We start from the raw sequence: 16,888 nt of genomic DNA, 5'->3' as shown, positions 1-16,888 counted from the left end.
TACACTAATATTATCCGCTACACGAACTATGCGCTAAAATGCCTCCAAAAATATAATAACACTAAAATTCATGATATACACTAATATTATCCGCTACACGAACTATGCGCTAAAATGCCTCCTAAATTAAATTAACACTGAAATTCACAACGAACACTAATATTATCCGCTACACGAACTATGCGCTAATATTTACATAATATTTGTGACGACGTGATTATACCTTCGAAGTGTGTGTCCGCTTCTCCTCTGCAGCTGCTGCTACTACTCACCTCCTCCTCCTCTGCAGCTGCTGCTACTAGTCACCACCACCTACTACCCGTCCTCCTCTCCACCATGGCTCCTCCTCCCCACCATGGCTGCTCCTCTACACATCAAAAACTATCCCATAGCAAAAAATAACACCGTAGGCCGGTGGAGATTGCTATGATCTACCGATTCTGTGGGTTGGATTTGCAAATGTGTGGCAAATGGAGGAGATCGGCGCGGGGGGAGTTCTACAGAGAAGAACTGAGAGAGAGAGAAAGGGAAACGAAGAAGGATCCAACGAAGAACAGCAGCGCAGGGGCGAACGGTGCTTATCCGCACCTTTTTGGCCTACGCCTGGCCGAAAAGCTCTTCGGTCGAAGCCTGGCCGAAAAGGCCAGCTTCGGTCACCGGTGGGCCGAAAACGGCCCAGTTCGGCCTCCCCGCACCCGAAGCTACTATTTTCGGCCGCGCCCCCGCCAACAACGTGTTTTCGGCCCAACCGCGGCCGAAAAGCCTACTTCGGCCACACCCTGGCCGAAAACTGCCTTTTCGGCCCACTCCTGGCCGACGGGCTACTAGTTTTGCGTTTTCTTCATTCTACGCTATAGTTTCCGAAATTGCTACAAAAAATAACATAGTTTTGAAAAAAATTCCGACTAGAAACCCAACCTGTCATTGGGCCAGGATGCAGGCCCGCAAAGGCCAAGTGGGCCCACAGGGCTACAAAGAACACGTAGGCCCAGTAAGCCTGCTTTGGAGAGGAGCTCGAGAGAGCGACCGCACGGGGGTTTATAAACCAGTGCGGTCGCCCCTCGGCTAGCGAGGTGGGACTAAACTTGCCGCACCGCACCTGCGCCAGCGCACCCCTTTAGTACCGGGTCGTGGCACAAACCGGTACTAAAGGGGGGGCCTTTAGTACCGGTTTGTGCCACCACCCGGTACTAAAGCGGGTCGCTTCCCGCCGCTTGGCCTGGCCAAAACAGACCTTTAGTACCGGTTGGTGGCTCCAACCGGTACTAAAGGTCCATCCTATATATACAACACTTAAAAAATTTCAGTTTCCCTCTGTTTCTTCCCTCTGTTTCCTCTCCCTCTCCGTCGCGGCGCCCTGCCCCGATCGACACCGTCCCCGTCGATGTCGCCGCCCCCGCCCCTCGTCACCGACCCCGGCCGTCCCCGCCCCTCGTCGCCGCCGCCGTCGTCTCCGTCGCCGCCCCGGGCCCGCCCTCGTCCCCGTCGCCGCCCCCATCCCCGTCGCCGCCCTCGTCTCCGTCGCCGCCTCCCGTCCCCGTCGCCGCCCCCGTCCCCGTCGCCGCCGTCGCCTCGCCGTCGCCGTCGCCCCGCTGTGAGCTCTCCCCCTCTAACCTCTCTCCCTCGCCCCCGGCGGCCACCATGGGCGCCGCCCCTCCCGGCCCCGAGCACACACACACACAAGCGCATGAATTAGTATATAATTTAGATAATTTAGATTATTATTGTTTTAGTTATCAAAACACACACACAAGCATGAATTAGTATATAATTTAGATTATTTAGATTATTGTTGTTTTAGTTATCAAATTTTTTTATATGGAACACACACACACACATATGTATGAATTAATGCATGTATATATTAGTATATACATATTTTGTATGTTTAATTAGTTTAGATTATTTAGATTATTATTGTTTTAGTTATCAAATTTTTTTATATGGCAATTAGTGTTTAATTAGTATGGAATTTTTTTATGTTTAATTAGTATATAATTTAGATTATTATCATTAGTATATAATTAGTGTTTAATTAGTATGGAAATTTTTTATATAATGTTGTTTTTCAGTTTTTTAATGGATGTATAGAAGTTGTGTTTTCTGTTTTTAGTGTTAGATGCTTAATTAGTATGAAATAGTATATAGATTTTTGAAATAGTAGAAATGTTAGAAATTTTAGTTATCAAAATCCAATCATTAAAAAATATTACTTTTTGCGGGCATATAGCTAGTATTTGTTCTCGAAGATGCTCGGCCCGCATCCTCGCCGTCGACCCGTCCGCGACGACGTCCAGCTGACCCATGTCCGGGACTGGGCTCCGCCGGGCTGGCACTGGGAGGTGCTGCCTGGAGGGGCGCTCCGCTTGATGAGGAACCCGGCCCCGGGTCCCGTTGTCGACCCTGATCTCGTTTGGTGGCGTTCGCGTGGGCCAGTTTCGATGCGGAGGGACCCGGCCCCGCTGGAGGTGGTACGTCGCCGTGTTAGGGAGGAGGACGAGCACGTCCATCGCTACATGGTTGCGTTAGAGGGCGGCAGGTTCTCCAATACCTGGCAGTATCTTCGGGGATCTCACTTCAGCTATGATCCTGTGAGGGTTCCTTCTCTTTGGGTGTCCACCGCCCGCGCCGCAGGAACCGCGAGTGTCCTAGATTCTTCTGTAGTATTCGATGTTTAATTAGCTAGCCAGTGATGTACTATTCAATATTATATATTATTCGAGACGATGTATTCGAGATTATATCTATTATTCTAGACGAAGTATTCGAGATTATATCTATTATTCGAGACGATGTAATTTGAATACTAAATTGTTTTATATTTATTTTGAATTAGTTAAATAAAAGCTATGGAAGACAATACCGACAGAGAGGGAGAACAGATCATGTTCGATATGATACGCGGGCCAGATGATGATCAGAATGAAGAAGATTATGACGGCTCCAAATTTCTAAACAACACCGGAGAGGGTGATATGATATTCGATCGCGACGACCGAATTGATGAAGTCATGAACTACGATTATGACGATGACGAAGAACATGTTGATCCTGAAACAACAAAGACTGGCGAGATATATATATATATATTTATATAAGCAGGTATCTGGTGATCATCACATGTTTTAAATGACTTGAAGATATATTAATGAATCGATCTTTGTTCTTTCAGCCATCCGGATCGAGCAAATCTTCAGGCAAAAGGACGAAACGAGGCCCGAACAAAAAGCTGAAGGAGGGCGTAAAGTACAATATCGAGGCAGTCAGACCTAATGGCGAACCATTAGCGCCTAAGAAGATTGCGGACAAGTTCGTTCGTCAGTGCGGAGTTCTTGTGAACGACCAACTCCCGATCTCCCTTCAAGAATGGAGAGAGCCAGCAAAAGACAAAAGAAAAAAAGGCAAATAGGACGCTGCTCCACGTCCAGATGTTACTTTTGTCGACAAGAATCAAAAAGATCTGCTTTGGGATACTCTCATGGAACATTTCACCCTACCAGATCATTTCACAGAAGCAGATGTGCAGAAAGTCAAGGACGCTGCTCTTAGGAAGATGGCGGTTGCATTCAAGAACCACAAGAATTGTGAATGGGACAAGTACGTCAAGGGAGGAAGGAAGACTCCAGTATTCGAGGGAACACTAGAGAACCAACGTGCTCATTGGGACGATTTCGTGAGATTCAAGGATTCGGAATTAGCTAAGGAACGGTCGAGAATAAACAAGAAGAATGCCGAAAAAAAGGATAAGTTCCATAAGCTGGGGCCAGGTGGCTATGAGGTGGCAATGCCTAAGTGAGATAAGTCTGAGAAAGAGATGGAGGATGCAGGTGCCACTCCGGTTACTAAGAGCTGCCCCCCAGGGTCAGGACTTGGTTCTATGCGCATGGGGGGGAGTTGGACCCGAAGACAGGCAATGTTTCGACGAGGGCAAGTCTGAAGGGAGCCGACGATGCGATACTTGTTGCAATAGAAGAGGCACGATCGGGGGTGTTCCATCCCAACAGAGAGAACGACGAGCTTACGCGTGCCCTGGGAAATCCTGAATACCCGGGAAGAACACGAGGCAAGGGCGCTATTCCGTGGTATGAGGGGTTTTCAGACTGGAACACCGACTACAGAACCCGTGCGAGAAAGAAGATTGCGGAGGAGAAGAAGAGGAAGATGGAGGAGGAGCAGAGGAAGCGGGACTATGAACGCCTTCAAGGCCTAGAAGCAAGTCAAGCGGAATTGGTAGTCAAATTCCAGCGGCAGCAGGAGCAGATCGACTCACTTACCCAGCAAAAGGGGTCTCAGCAGCTGCAGCAGCTAGCGAATGATCCAGCATTGGATAGCACCGCCCCATCCATGCCAAGAAGTAGCGTGGGTTCCGCCCCGGACGACGCAATGCTAGGTAGATACCCCGTGGATGACATCACGGAGAACACTAGCTGCGAGCTACACGTCAAAATGAAGAACATATCCATGAAGGTGGCGGACGCCGTTGCTTTTACAAATCCCCCCGAGGCAACCTTCTATTGCAACCTGATTCCAGCGGGCTATGCTCGTGTCTTGGTTGATGAGGTGGTGGACCCATATTCGGAGCTAGAGCTTGACTATCCTGGAGGTGACGACGAGCGCTTTCTCGGAGACGCCAAACATCGTATCATCATATGGAAAAAGGATTGCATCATCTTTCGAAGGCCACCGACACCGCGTCAGCCGACTCCTCGTCGAAGTCCGCCACCGAGTCAGCAGTCTCCCGCTCCTGCAAGTCCACCAAGTCCGGCAAAGTGTCAGGCCACTCCTCCTCCAAGTCCGGCAAAGTGTCAGGCCACTCATCCTCCTCCAAGTCCGCCACAGTGTCAGACGTCCACTCCTCCTCCAAGTCCGGCACAACCTCAGGCCACTCCTCCTCCAAGTCCGGCACAGCTTCAGGCGGCCACTCCTCCTCGTCCAACTCAGCCCCGTCAGCCGTCTCCGCCGCCTCAGCAATCACAAAAGAGACACCCCGCAGCTATGGTGCGTAGCGGTATGAGTCGAGGTAGTACATGAAGTACAGGCGGAGGCAAGCGATATAAATATGGTCCAAGCCTCACGCCTCTTCCGCAGAGGGCTTATGACAAGTCCGAGGAGGAAATCGCAGCCATATCGAAGTCCGAGGTGGAAGCCCATTTTGCACCGAAACCGCCACCGCCGCCAAGGGAGAAAGTGCCTGAGGAAACGATTGACCACTTCATTCGTATGGCTCAACCACCAGCTCCCAAGCCTGTTGACACAAACTATGAGCGCCACATCAGGAAGTTAAATCGAGCACGTCTACGTAAGGAGGCGAGCTCGGGATCGAGCAAACAAGAAGCAGCTGTCAAAAAATGCGGGAAAACCATTCCCCAGCTGGGAGAACAGGCGGCGCAATCGATCCCCTCGCTTGTTGTGCCAACAACACGTGACAGTACGCGCGCCCAATATTATTGTGGGCAAAAGTTTACGTTCCTGAGGTGGGCAATGTGGTAATAACGGAGGAGCATATAATGCAGGCTGAAGTTCTCAAAATCACTGTTGGACAACTTCTCGAGATCGAGCCCATGCCTGTGCTTAGAGAGGATGAAATAAAACGGAAATATGTCCGGGGCCAACCTTTGGTCGAGCCAGACAAGGTCAAGAACCTCCCAACGAGAATGTATGAATTGCATCAATGGTACATGAACATTACCAAGATTTCCGATCGATTGTCCCTCATGGTGAATGTCAAGGAGGAGCATTACTACCATGAGAAAGCTGTGTCCGTTGAGTATTTTGAACTGTTTCAGTTATACAATCAAGACGCACTCAACAAATCTATCGTCAGTTGCTATTGTCTGTAAGTGATTTCTTTCTGTAATTTAAGTCTCAAGCTAGCTGTAGTGATCCTTTTGATCAATCATTACCTGTAATTATCCTCACTATATTCTTTTCTGTGGTATTATATGCAGGATGAAGATGTATGAAATGAGAAAAGGTGGACGCTATGGCATTGGGTTCATTGACCCAAACACCGTTAATGAATACACATGGAAAATAGATGCACGTCATCAAAAGGCCATAGAGGACAACATGCTAGAGTTCTTGAAGCGCCTCAAATACAATGAAGATATACTACTTCCTTACTACTTCCAGTGAGTCACACTGTCTTGTACTACAAATTCTCTGTTTTTGCCTACTAGCTAGCTACATGTTTTTACTTACATATGCCCGCTTAATTAAGACATGCAAACGTGTGTGCCTGCAGATTTCACTGGGTCTTGTGTATCATTAAAGTTGACGCCGGAACAGTTGAAATACTGGACTCACTACTCAAAGAAAAAACTGACTATAACATCTTGTTTGGGATAGTCAATAGGTAATTTCAATCATTATTAACTATATATCTCGGCCTATTTAGTTTGTCATTTCATGATATGAACTATTTAATAACCCCTTTATTCATTTTCTTTGTCGACGGGCAAGGCTTGGGCAAGGTTCATCCGCGTCACAGAAGGCGAATGGAAAGAAAAACTTAAATGGGGAAGACCCAAGGTAAGTAATTAAGTAGTACTAGCTAGCTAGCTAGCTGCCATCTCTTTAATTATCATGCTTGATTAATTATTATCTGATCAAATTCCATTCTCGTAAAGGCCCTGAAGCAGGCGCAGGGGATTGATCTGTGTGCATTCTGCGTTTGCGAGAACATTCGCATGATGGCGTCCGAAAGGAGCAGATCTCAAAGACAGGAATGGGTACGCTTGTCAAAACACTATTCACAATTTTTACACCATTATCGATATCTAGTCACACAACTAATACACATGCATATTGATCTCCTTCTTAACAGTTCAGAGAGGTGCGGGAGAAGCTCCTAGAAACGGAGCGCGTAGAAGCACTTCAAGAGGAAATAGCGGGATTTTTGCTCGACCAGGTCATAAATCCGAAGGGAGAATAATATTACCCGCTACCGCCCCCATGAAAACCACTTCCAATTGTCATCGTGCTCCGAAGGCACCAATTAGGCTAATGCCACTGGCTCCGAAGGCAACATGCATATGTAGGAGAAATTGTATATAGCTATACATGTGTGTATGTGTGAATTAATTAATATGATGATTTGTGAGATATTGATGATATATATATGCATGATTGGTTCTACTAGAAATATATATATATATATATATATATATATATATATATATATATATATATGCATAACGTGTACAATGTGTAGTATTGTAAAATACCAGCAAACGAAAAAGAATTAAAATGGAAACACAAAATTAAATGAAAAAGAAATCATAAAACTAAAAACCCCCCAACCCTTATAGTACCGGTTGGTCTTACCAACCGGTACTAAAGGGCTCCAGGCCCCTGGAGCTGGCTCGTGCCACGTGGTTTCCCTTTAGCACCGGTTCGTGTTGAACCGGTACTAAATGGGGGGGGGGGGGCTTTAGTGCCGGTTATGGAACCAGCACTAAAGGGCCTTACGAACCGGTGCTATTGCCCGGTTCTGCACTAGTGGAGGGAGCCCGGACCGGTGGTGGGGGAGGGAGCTTCGACGGTGGCGGCGGTGGTGGGTTGGGTGCTCGATCTGATGCGTGAGAGAGAAGAGAAAAAGAAGACACGGGAGGAAAAGGATGCAAACGCGGGCCAGGCTCGGAGATATGGCCGATTTCTGCGTTCCTCTCAGCCTGGCTAAGAGGGCTATTTTTGCATCCGCGGGCCAGGCTGAGCACGCCGCATAGGACACCAAACACATTCGATTTTGCACGGCGAATGCGAGGCAGGTGCGGCCCAGGAAACCAAACACGCCCTAAGATCTCGGAGCCATGCTCTACCAGATAGCACGAGTAGAGGTGTTTCTCTTCCGGGCATGCGAAGATCAGTTTTCGTGTGCTTCGATGGTGGTGTGCCGCGTCCATCTCTAAAATCATTGGTGCACCGGTCATATCATGTGCCGGAAAATCAATCACGTAGGCCTTCCCTTGTAATGAAACCGGATATGTTAACCCTGGTAATTTCCAACTTAGCATCTTCCATTGTTTATCTACAGAGGAAGCCACGGCCACATCTTCAATCCTATTAATTGTAAGCAAGACGGTGACGACTCCTGCAGCAAAGGAAGCAGAAGTAGTGATGAATCTCATCAGCCAGAGCGACCACTTTACCCCCTTGGCCATTTGTGTGGCGAGAGTGGTGAGTCGTGGAAGCTCAACAATGTCACGGGTGAAAGGGTGTAGAAGACGGATGGCTGCATCCTTGTCCCTCTGGAGGAGGAGGAGGCCACAGACCGAATCGAGAATACAGTGGTTCCTGAACAATGGCAGACACGCGGACAAAGGCACCCGAGTCTAGGTTAAAGAAGCGGATGTAGCCACCCAGCTCCGGATGTCCAGGGTAAAGGCCACAGTCCTCCGGAAACATCATCCACCGGCGCGGATGGAAGCGCGGATCAACCACCCCGCGGCCGCGCGGGCAGATCGTGGCGGATCGCCAGTGCGCGCAGACGGCGCGGAAGCGGACGTAGTCCAGTAGATCTCCTGCCAGCAAGCCCGACGCGACCAATCGAACCAAATCTCCTTGCAGCGACTCCCAGGCTGGCCTGGAGTATGCGCCGGAGCCTGCATCGCGCACTGCGGGGCACCGGGTTGCCGGAGGCAGGGAAGGAGATATGCATCTTCGTTTTACTGCGGGGAAGGTGGTGGAATGCATCTTGTTGTTAACTATAGCCGAAGTGATAGAAGTCAGCGAAATCGATCACGGAAACGAAGCCGGCTCGCGTGAGTTTGAGAGGCAATGCAAAACGCCGCCGGTCCAACTTGATTTGCTTCGGCCGTAATGCCATATTCGCTTCTACACATATATTGATATATATGATGAATCGAGTCTAAATTATCGCTGCCTTGTGCAACAAGAAAAACTAATAGTTATGCTGTTGACTCCGGATACGAATCTGGTGCGTGCCAGATGAGGACTCGATCGAATCGAGTTTTTTTTTCGGATTTGCTAATTCTCATCTAGATGAGATCGACTAGCAAACATGCCCGTGCGTTGCAGGTGCAATGGGTTAAAAAGTTAACATGGCTCAAGAGCCGCCACAGGTACACATCCTCTATTTTAACACGGCACCTCACCTATTTCACTGTCAACCTCATTCTCGCCCTCATTAATAGTGCTGTCATGATGTCCACCTAATCATAATGCGTTTGAGTATGATCATTCCAACACCTTGTGCATTGAAATGGGAGAAAATAACATGTGTCCCTAGGCTTAGGAAGCATGGCTGAAAACAACCACGTCGGCGTCCTCTATTTTAACACGACTCTCGCCTTCATTGCTTACCCCCCCTCCACCCCCTCTTCGAGGCAAATTTGTATCAATAGATAAATAAATGTATAAACACAACGACAAGCTCGGCATTGTCTAGAGTAAATTAAACTTTCTATCTGGCATATTAAAGGTAAATAATTAAAAATGTGTTACAAACAAATTTATATCATGCAAGGAAAAATTATGAGAAAAAACTTTATTTATGCAATGCGTTGGTTGCCAATAATTTTACTAAACTCCATATTCGAATTTGTTTACAATATGAATTAGTAATCCAAAGGTTGTTATCATAAACTCTCATTAGCTTGTTCCTCATATTGCCAACCAAGAAAATCCGTTACCTCATATACTCCTTCCGTTCCTAAATATAAGTGTATTTAGATATTCTAATATGAACTACATATGGATGTATATAGACATAGTTTAGAGTGTAGATTCACTCACTTTGCTCCGTATGTAGTGCATATTGAATCTCTAAAAAGACTTATATTTAAGAACGGAAGGAGTACATAAACAATAAACTATCATAGGGGCAAAAGTATTAATCAAGATGGCAGATGTTTGATAAAGTCAACTGTAATTAAATAGAGCAAAAGGCGATATATGCTACACAAGTTTGGGCATCTGCTGTTCTGAGCTTCTGGAGGTGGAAATCAACCCCAGGGTGTAACAAAGACTGTCTCCAACTTATCGGTCTCAGCATCAGCATGTAACAAATACAGTATGTCTCGAACTTGCCAGTTCATATTCAGGTACCATATGTATAGCTCAAACTTGTGTGTGCAGTGGTGGCCCATAGCTAGGAGGATGGTTGCAGCGGGAAGAGGCGTGGGTGGCCTGATCGGACAGGACTTGTGGGTGCGCGGAAACAAAAATTTCTTGTTGCAGATATTACCACAACAGCAGAGGTACACGAGTCCCCGTTATCTGCATCATCAAATCCAAACAAGTGTTCTGACTCCTTTTCTAATCACGAGCCTTGGAAGACAAAGAGAAAGCATATGCTAGCTTCAAACAGGAGTGTATGCATGAACCAAAGTAGCGCATCAAATACAGAGAATTCAGATCTCTTTATTTTTCACGGATAAACAAACAGTACCATCCATCGAGTACATTTTCTGGCTAGGAATCAGACGATGGGACTGCAGAGAAAGAACCTTGGTAAAGAAACTGACATGAATGGCCACCCGCAAAAAAATTACACCAACACACATGAACGCACACACTGAGCGCACGAATACACAGATCCGGCGCTCCAGCGCTGGCGGCCGGCCGGCGAAGGCGCTACCTTGGCGAGCCGCTGAAACTCTGCCCCCGGCCGGCGAAGGCGCTACCTCCGCGAGCTGCTGAAGTTCTGCCCGGCCGGCCGGCAAGGGCGCTACCTCCGCGGGCCGCTGAACCTCTGTCCGCCGGCTGGAGAAGGCGCTACCTCCGCGAGCCGCTGAAGCTCTGCCCGCCGGCCACCGTCTCCATCAATCTAGTCGGTGTCCCGCTTGCCATCGCCGCGCCACTCCCCCCGCTGACGCTTCCATCTACCTTATCAGCCAGCACCCTCTAAGTCCGCCCTGATAACTACGTACCATCCTGTTGTCCACTTCGATCATCACCATAGGTTGGCACTGGCAGGAGCAGGAAGGCCGGGACAAAGGTCAAAGGCTCGTTCCCAAAGCGGCCAAAGCGAATTCCCCATGCCGATCTCTCACTACTCGCCCGAGTCAGCGCCCAATAAAGGAGGTTGTATGGTGGCGAGGCGGAGAAGAGACCAGAATTGCAGCGACGCGCTCCCTAGGCGTGGGCGGAGCAGAATCCATGAGAGATGGGTGGACGGGGGCACCGCTGAATCCATGAGGGATCGGTAGATATAAGAATCACTGAGACTCCTGATCACCTGTCGCAAGCGTTGCTGTGAGATAAGCCAGGTGGCCGCGGCTCTTCTCTTCCTCCTCCCAATCCCATCCCTCAACCGGCTCTCATCAGTGGCAAGCTGGCAACAGGAGAGAGGGTGAGTGGCGGCCGTAGTGACATGCTGGGCTAACGACAACGGAGGTGAGAGTCAGGGTGGACACGGTCCGGGCCGGTCCGGGCCTTGACCGAGCCGCCAGTTGGACCGGCCGCCGGCGGACCGAGCCGGACCGGACCGACCAGCTTCGCGGTCCTGTTTGCAGGGACCGGACCGGCGGCGACGAAGCCCGAGCCGGACCGAGAGGACCGAGAGGACCGGCCATGGAGAGCTCGCGGTGACCATGGCGTCGGCAACGACGGCAATAGACGGATGTGGTGACCATGGCGTCGGCAACGACGGCAAGAGACGGATGTGGTGACCATGGCGGGGGCGTCAGGATGTGGATGTGGTGGTCGTAAGCTTCTGCGCGGCGACCATGGACGCCGGAAGGCACGGGAGCATTTTCTCAGCCGCATGCAAATAAGGTAGCACGTGCATGAGCGCACAAATTTGGGTGTGCTAATCCTCCGTGATTAGTGGATCATACCTAACGTGGAGCTGAGTCCTAGTCGTGGGCGTAGTGGACGCAGAAGCCGGACTATTAATTAACGAATTAGTGAAAGGAAAGAGAAATGGCCGTATCAGATCGATCCCGTCTTTCACGTTCTTTCTGCTTCTCCTACGTTGAATGAATGGAAAGGGAAAACGGCAGAGAAACGCCATCCTTTTACGCTAATATTACGCTGAATGAAAGGAAAGGGACGGCCGCCATTATCGTACGCCATGTCAACGGACTTCTCGCCGCCATCGTCGAACTGCCTCATCGCTGCGTCCAGCTGCTCGAATGTGAACTGCCTCGTGTTGACCACGCCGGATTCAGACCCCATCGCTGGTTCACGTCGCCGGAAAGCTGCCGCATTGAGAAACAACCATGTTTGTTTCGGTCCAAACGGTCCAACCGAGTTAACCGAGCTAAGACCGGACCGGACCGGTCGATTTTCGGGCCGAAATTCATGGCTCGGACTGGCCATATTTTCCAGCGGGCCAGGACCGATCGGTCCGGTCCAGCGCGGTCCACGAGCGGGCCGAAAAGCCCGCTCGGTACGTCCAGGCCTAGGTGAGAGTTAGGGACTCGACTGATGATCCGAAACGATGTGAAGAGAGGATTTCTGTTCCGTGAAGTAGAAGAAAGAGGAGAGGAAGAAGTGTGTAGTATTGCGGCGAGGATACGGAGTTTTTTTTTAGGATAACTGCATATCTCATTAACCAGCAAAGGTTACAAACTTTTTCCAAAAAAAAGCAAAGGTTATAAACATAGCACATACGCAGCATCGCCGAGAGACCACGAGAGACCCCAGGTGTCCCAACACAAATGCGAAAAGACCCCCAAAGAAAGAGAAAATATAATCCAGTTTGGGGGGGGGGGGCCTTAATGCAGAAAGAGACAACACCAGCCGCCAACCGCCGACGCCGAGACGAACATCAAAGGAAGACGCCAGAAACCAGCAAGCCCTAAACCGAGGGCACACCATCGCCGGAAACGGCTTTCTGAGTTGAAGATGAGCCCCACCGCGAACGGCGAGGCGTAGCTGCTGTGGCACGTCGACCGGGGTACATCCCCGTGCAAATCCTTGGTTCCAGCTCCGGCACTTCCATTTGACGAAGTCGAAGGAGAATCACCAGATCTGCCGCCACAAACCACCACCCGAGTGCTGGGCCGCCAAATCTCTCGCCAGCCGCCGCTGCCACTGCACAGGTGACCAATGCCGGCCTGAGCACTCCTGTACAGGACTCCACCGGCTTCCCATCGACACCGGAGGACGTGTCGACGTGGCAGGGACGAAGTCGAGGAAGCAAAACTCCCGATCTGGTCGACGGCACCGCCTCCTCGACCAAACCCGAGCACACCGAGCCCGCCGCCACGCACGCCGGCCAGGCCAAACCTAACCTCACCGCCCAAGTCGAGCGGCAGGAATCTACGCCGGTGGCCCGTCGATCCCGTCCGAGAAGACGAGCTCGAGGTGGAACGAGCCCCGGAAGAACAAAAACCGACGAGACGCAGCCTCCAACCAAGCATCGTCCCCGCGAAAACGCACCCGAGCTGCGGCCGCCACCGACGATGAAGCCCGCGGGCCAAAGCAGCACCAGGATGAAGACATACTCGCGTGCAACTCCTCCCTCGCCTCCCGAGCCAGAGCCAAGGACGACGCCGGCGGGCGCCCAACCAAATCGAGCGCACGAATCGGAGCACACACAAGCAGCAGACCTGGAGCCGCCGCCATGGATGAGACCACGCAGCACCCGAAGCACACCAAGTCGCGGGCGTCTCCGCCACTCTCGCCGCCTGGCCGGAGCCAAGCGCGACGCCGAGGAGCCTGCCGCGACAGCAGAAGCCTAGCTACAACCATCAAACTAAGCTATATGTACAGCCCACGCGTGGATCTGGGCCCCCCTCACCTCACGACGCCGGCGAGGGCGCCGGAAGCGAGGGGGCCCGACAAGATCGACGGCGGGAGCTCGGCGCTGAGGTCGCCAAACGGGTCTCCTCTTCGATCTACTGTTGGGGCGTGCGAGTTCGCGAGGATACGGAGTTGGACTCGAGCTCAGCTGAGAAAGAAAACACATGCCTGCGAACAAACGAAGAAAAATACAGATCAACCGGTGACATAGGAAGGATGGTGGTCCTCGTGGCTCCGAGTATTTTCAAGAAAACCTGTGTTCGAATCCCGCGTTCTTTTTTCTTTCTCTTAACACAGTACAGACGCAAGCGCTCATATACATACGCATACACTCATTCCTATGAACGCACAAACACACATCCTACCCCTGTGAGCACGCCCGAAAAACTGAGCTGACATATCATCTTGAAATTTACGAAGTCACTGTAGACATCTCATCATCGACGGGAATTTTTCTCAACAACGATTTCTAGTGAGCAGGCCAGCATGGAGCGTACTAAGGCCCAGCCTAGCGAAGCTGAGGAACGAACAGTTTTTTACCAAGAAGAAGCTTTTCTTTTAAATCTGAGCCATTAATCTTTATAGTTGATACAAAATCAACGGATATAAAGAGATGACTTTTGGAGAACTATGAACGGCTCCGTCCTTTAATATTAGGTAAAGTTTCAATTTGGTAACTTTTAGGTTATTTTAAATATCTGTGTTAATTAAAAATAAATTTTGTTATTTTAGTTTGCTATTAAAGTTTTTAAGTTTTTTTATGATTTTTTTTGCTATTAATGTTTTGAATAAAAAAATACTTTGATATTTTAGTTGCATAAATTTTATATAATTATAGTCTCAAAAATACTAGAGGTTTATAAAAGGTTTTTAGTTGATTCCTTTTGCTATTAGAGTTTTATAAAAAAACTTTTTAGTTGATTCTTTTTGCTATTGAAGAATATTATAGTTTTTTTTAGTTGATCATAACAGAATATTTTAATTGATTATTTTTAGTTCATTCTTTTTGCTATTAGAGTTTTATAAAAGTTTTGTAATTTCTTCTTTTTGCTATAAGTTTATTTTTGAGCTAAATGACTCTGAAATTGAAAAACACTACAAATGAACTTTGAAAAGATTGAAAATTGGCATGGTATCATCATTTCATCCACATAGCATGTGCTAAAAAGTTGAGAGGGTTACGGCAAAAACTGGATGCACTTCGTATACAAAATGAACAATCTCTTTCAAAGTATCAGGGTTTCGGACGAAAACTCATCTGTTACAAAGGGATTTTATTTTTTTGAACTTATTTGAACTTCAGACTTTTTATGTGTTCAAAATGCATCATTTAAATCCACATCATCAATTTTCAACCGTTTCTGACTTCATTTGGTATTTTTCATGCATTTACTGATTTTTTTGAGCTAAATGATCCTGAAATTGAAAAGCACTACAAATGAACTCTGAAAAGGTTGAAAGTTGGCATGGTATCATCATTTCACCCACATAGCATGTGCTAAAAAGTTGAGAGGGTTACGGCAAAAGCTGGATGCACTTCGTGTATAAAATGGACAATCTTTTTCGAAGTATCAGGATTTCGCACGAAAACTCACCTGTTACAAAGGGACTTCATTTTACTGAACTTATTTGAACTCCAGACTTTTTGTGTGTTCAAAATGCTTCATTCAAAGCCACATCATTAATTTTCAACCCTTTCTAGCTTCATTTAGTATTTTTCATGCACTTACTGATTTTTTGAGCTAAATGACCCTGAAATTGAAAAGCACTACAAATGAACTCTGAAAAGGTTGAAAGTTGGCATGGTATCATCATTTCACCCACATAGCATGTGCTAAAAAGTTGAGAGGGTTATGGAAAAAGCTGGATGCACTTGATGTACAAATGGACAATCTCTTTTGAAGTATCAGGGTTTCGGACGAAAACTCGTCTGTTACAAAAGGCATTTCATTTCTTAACATGTAACTGCAGTGATATTCTAGATCAAAGCCATCATGAGAATAGTTGTGGAGAGAAAGTTTTCACTTTTTCTGCGCGTGTGTCCTTTGCTTATTGCGCTGTAACCATGGATAGTCTTCATCGTTTAACAGGGTGCTTGGGTCAGCCTTGACTTTGAAGGGAGGAATTTCATGAAACTTTTCATAATCTTTAGACATGTCTGTCTTGCCCTCCACTCCCACGATGTCTCTTTTCCCTAAAAGAACTATGTGGCGCTTTGGCTCATCGTATGATGTATTCGCTTCCTTATCTTTTCTTTTTCTCGCTTTGGTAGACACGTCCTCACATAGAAAACCCGCGCCACATCATTGGCTAGGACGAATTGTTTATCTGTGTACCCAAGATTGTTCAGATCCACTGTTGTCATTCCGTAGTGTGGGTCTACCTGTACCCCGCCTCCAGGCAGATTGACTCATTTGGACTAAAACAAAGGGACCTTAAAAACATGTCCATAGTCAAGCTCCCATATGTCCACTATGTAACCATAATATGTGTCCTTTCCCCTCTTGGTTGCTGCATCAAAGCGGACACAACTGTTTTGGTTGGTGCTCTTTTGATCTTCGGCGATCGTGAAAAATGTATTTTCATTTATCTCGTACCCTTTGTAAGTCAATACAGTCGAAGATGGTCCCCTGGCCAACGAGTACAGCTCATCAGAAATAGCGTTGTCACCCATGAGATGTGTTTGCATGCAACTGCCGAAAGTCCTAATGTGTTCACATGTAATCCAGTCGTCACACTACTCCGGGTGTTTGGAGTGCAGAATATTCTTGTGTACATTGACATACGGGGTCGCCAAGGTAGAATTCTATAGAATTGTGTAGTGTGCTTGAGACCAAGAATGCCCGTCCCTACATATTATTAAGTCCGCTCCTAGTCAGTCTCCCCTCATACCGTGATTGAGGGCGACCAATCTTCTTAAGGTTAGGAATGAAGTCAACACAAAACCCAATGACCTCCTCTGTTTGATGGCCGGTGGAGATGCTTCCTTCTGGCCTAGCACGGTTACGAACATATTTCTTTAAGACTCCCACGAACCTCTCAAAGGGGAACATATTGTGCAGAAATACAGGGCCCAGAATGCCAATCTCGTCGACTAGATGAAACTAGGACGTGCGTCATGATATTGAAGAAGGATGGTGGGAGCACCAGCTCGAAACTGACAAGACATTGTGCC

The sequence above is a fragment of the Triticum aestivum genome, chromosome 4B (genome assembly GCF_018294505.1).
Source record: "Triticum aestivum cultivar Chinese Spring chromosome 4B, IWGSC CS RefSeq v2.1, whole genome shotgun sequence".
Classification (NCBI taxonomy): Eukaryota; Viridiplantae; Streptophyta; class Magnoliopsida; order Poales; family Poaceae; genus Triticum; species Triticum aestivum.
This window is presented reverse-complemented; position numbering follows the sequence as displayed.